This window comes from Heterodontus francisci, unplaced genomic scaffold, assembly GCF_036365525.1.
Source record: "Heterodontus francisci isolate sHetFra1 unplaced genomic scaffold, sHetFra1.hap1 HAP1_SCAFFOLD_102, whole genome shotgun sequence".
NCBI classification, from domain to species: Eukaryota; Metazoa; Chordata; class Chondrichthyes; order Heterodontiformes; family Heterodontidae; genus Heterodontus; species Heterodontus francisci.
The window spans coordinates 2,709,805-2,713,187 of NW_027140380.1; the positions used below are offsets into that span (position 1 = coordinate 2,709,805).

At 44.7% G+C, this 3,383-nt stretch overlaps 1 non-coding gene across 1 annotated transcript; it reads right to left on the minus strand.

Moving 5' to 3' along the window:
- Positions 1-1,109: 1,109 nt before the first annotated feature.
- Positions 1,110-1,183, minus strand: trnat-cgu (transfer RNA threonine (anticodon CGU)). Its single transcript has one exon. It is a non-coding gene; the product is annotated as a tRNA-Thr (tRNA).
- Positions 1,184-3,383: the final 2,200 nt, after the last annotated feature.

A 3,383-nucleotide genomic window follows, 5' to 3' on the forward strand; every position in this document is an offset into this window, starting at 1 on the left:
ATGCTGCCGAAACCTTGGATCGAAGGATGCCCCAACTGATCACCTGTTTAACTGTCTCCTCACTGGGGGATTTCAATCAGTGAGCAATATTATTCGCTACCTTTTTTTTGTTAAATGAACCCAGAACTGTCACTTGGAATTAATATCTGCATTCCGACTCCTGAATATTTTCTGGACACATTTCCTGCTGAAAGAACTAAGAACTCTTTTCTAATTTACACAATACTATATACACATTCATCAAACCTCTAGAGCTGGCATCCTTGGTGCTGCTCTCTCTTCTCCCAAACCTCATCTCATGTGACTGTTACATCATCACTCTGACAGTGGGAGGGGTTGATCCCACTATCTTCAGCATTAACCCTTTACATCCTTATACTACACTGTCTGTCCAAACAAATGGGTGGAGGGAACTTCCTTCATTTATTCAAACACTTGAAAATCAACTCAAAGCCATCAGAGAGAGAGAGGGAGAGAGAGTGTCAGAGAACTTCCTGCATCCAGTCCTGACCCTGTCACACTCAGCAGCTGCTCACCCAGACCCCACTCTCATCAACACTGAACATTGTTGCAGAGACCCTTCAAATAATGTTTATAAAAGGCGGAAAAATTCAAAGTTCATCGCATCTGGATTGAATGGAACAAAGTTTAATATCTTCTCACCGTCTCTCAATACCCACGAGACATAGGTTTTCTTATTTGGTTCCTTTGATTTTTCTTGTTCCTGATTGACAAATATTCCAAACCTCGGATCAACCTTCCCACTCGCGTCATGTCCCCAGTCTCGGTTAAAAGCAACACATAACGACACAAACACTCTGAAACATACAACGCAGTCACACTTTCCTTCAGTGAGATTAATGTCGAGCTGTTTTCCAGATTGAATGTAACCGTGAACAAATTTGTATCAAAGAAGTTGCCTTTGGCGTATCAGCACTGAATTGCTGGACAAGGAGGAACAGCCATTCCCAACTCACATCCTTCACAAAGGCTGTTTTCTCCTGTGACTGAAATTCATCATGTAATTTGAATTCCAAGTTCAAGTTCACAAAACAGAGATATAAATGATTGACAAGGAAACTTCTAAAGCATATCACAAACCTGAAATACGGCTCTGCTGGGACTTGAATCCAGGCTCTTCTGTTTACGAGACAGGTGCTTTAACCAACTAAGCTACAGAGTCAAATCACAAATGCTTGCGTCGTTGAAATCAGAGGAGGATCTGTTTATTCTCATCACACGTCTCCACTGGTCACAACATATTTTAACTTTTCCTACTTACTGATACAGTCATATACTCTATTTTTCCCAAAACTTAGAATGGAGGTGGAGGGGCGACATGATAGAGGTTGACAAAGTTATGAGTGGCAGAGACAGAGTGGATAGTCAGAAGCTTTTTCACAGTGCGGCAGAGTCAGTTACGAGGGGACACAGGTTTAAGGCAAGAGGGGCAAAGTTTAGAGGGGATGTGCGAGGCAAGTTCTTTACACAGAGGGTGGTGAGTGCCTGGAACTTGCTGCCGGGGAAGGTGGTGGAAGCAGGGAAGATAGCGACGCTTAAGTGGCATCTTGACAAATACATGAAGAGGGTGGGAAGAGAGGGATACGGTCCCCTGAAGTGCAGAAGGTTTTAGTTTAGACAGGCATCAAGATCGGCGCGGGCTTGGAGGGCCGAATGGCCTGTTCCTGTGCTGTACTGTTGTTTGTTCTTTGTACATAGATAACACGTTTATAGATGTGGTCACGCCACAGCTTAAGAGTATGCAGGGAGAGAGGGAATGGGTGACCACCAGGCAGTCAAAAAGAATCAGGCAGGTAGTGCAGGACACCCCGAGTGCGTCTCACTCTCCAGCAGGTATTCAGTTCTGAATACAGAGGACAATGATGCTTCACCTGGGGAGTGCAGCCGGAGCCAAGTCCATGACACCATGGGTGACTCAGCAGCAAAGGGGAGTACGGGGAAGACTGGAAAAGCCATAGTGATAGGTGATTCAATCGTCAAGGGAACAATCAGGTGTTTCTATGGCCACAGACGTGAATCCAGGAATGGAGTGGTGGCTCCCTGGTGCCCGGGTCAAGGATGTCATTGAGCAGTTGCAGAGCACCCTGAAGCGGGAGGGTGAACAGCCAGCAGTGGTAGTCCACATCAGAACCAACAACATAGGTAGATATAAGGATGTTGTGCTGCAGTCAGAACTTAGGGAGTGAGGTAAGAAATTAGCAAGCAGGACATCAAAAGTAATAATCTCCGGATTACTCCCAGTGCCACGTGCAAGTGAGTACAGGAATAGATGGATAAGACAGATGAATGTACAGGAATAGATGGATAAGACAGATGAACGTGTGGCTGGAAAGATGGTGCAGGAGGGAGGACTTTAGATTTTTGGGACAGGTTGGACGGGTTGCACCTGAACTGAGCCAGGACGGAGTTCCTTGCAGGATGTTTTGCTCGTGCTGTTGGGGAGGGTTTAAACTAGTTTGGCAGGGAGATGGGGACTGGAAGGTAGAGTCAGATCAGAAATGAAAATGGAAGGCAGAAAATTAATGGAGTCTGGAAGAGAGAGGAAACACTGATTAGAAACTTCAAAACAAAAAATGTTGGCAGTGCTCAACGATATCTAAATCAATGCAAGGAGTATAGCAAATGAAGCAGATGAGCTCAGGGCACAGTTAGACACATGGCAGTATGATATCATAGCTATTACACAAACATGGCTAAAGGAGGGACAGGCGTGGCAGCTCAATCTTCCTGGTTACAGGGTTTTCAGACGTGAGAGGGAAGGGGATAAAAAAGGAGGGGGAGTGGCAATTTTGGTCAAAGAAACTATTACAGCTGTGAGGAGGGATGATATGTTGGAAGGTTTATCAAATGAGACCGTATAGATTGAGCTGAGGAACAAAAAAGAGGCAATCACACTGCTGGGAGTGTACTGTAGACCCCAAAACAGTCAGAGGGAGATGGAAGATCAGATATGTAGGCAAATATCTGAGAAGTGCAAGAACAATAGGGCAGTAACAGTGGGGGATTTGTACCACCCAAACATTAACTGGGATACTTTTTGTGTCGAGGGAATTGAGGGAGCAGAATTCTTGAGGTGCATTCAGGAGTACTTTTTTAGCCAATATGTAGCAAGTCCGACAAGAGAGGGTGAAGTTTTAGAATTAGTTTTAGGAAATGAAGAGGGGCAGGTGGAAGGAGCGGCAGTGGGACAGCAATTTGGTGGTAGTGATCATAATTCAGTCAGTTTTAATATAATTATGGAAAGGACAAGGACAGAACAGGAGTTCGAGTTCTCAATTGGGGTAAGACCAACTTTACTAAGGTGAAGATTGATTTACCGAAAGTGGACTGAAAACAGGTAGTTGAAGGTAAATCAGTGTCAG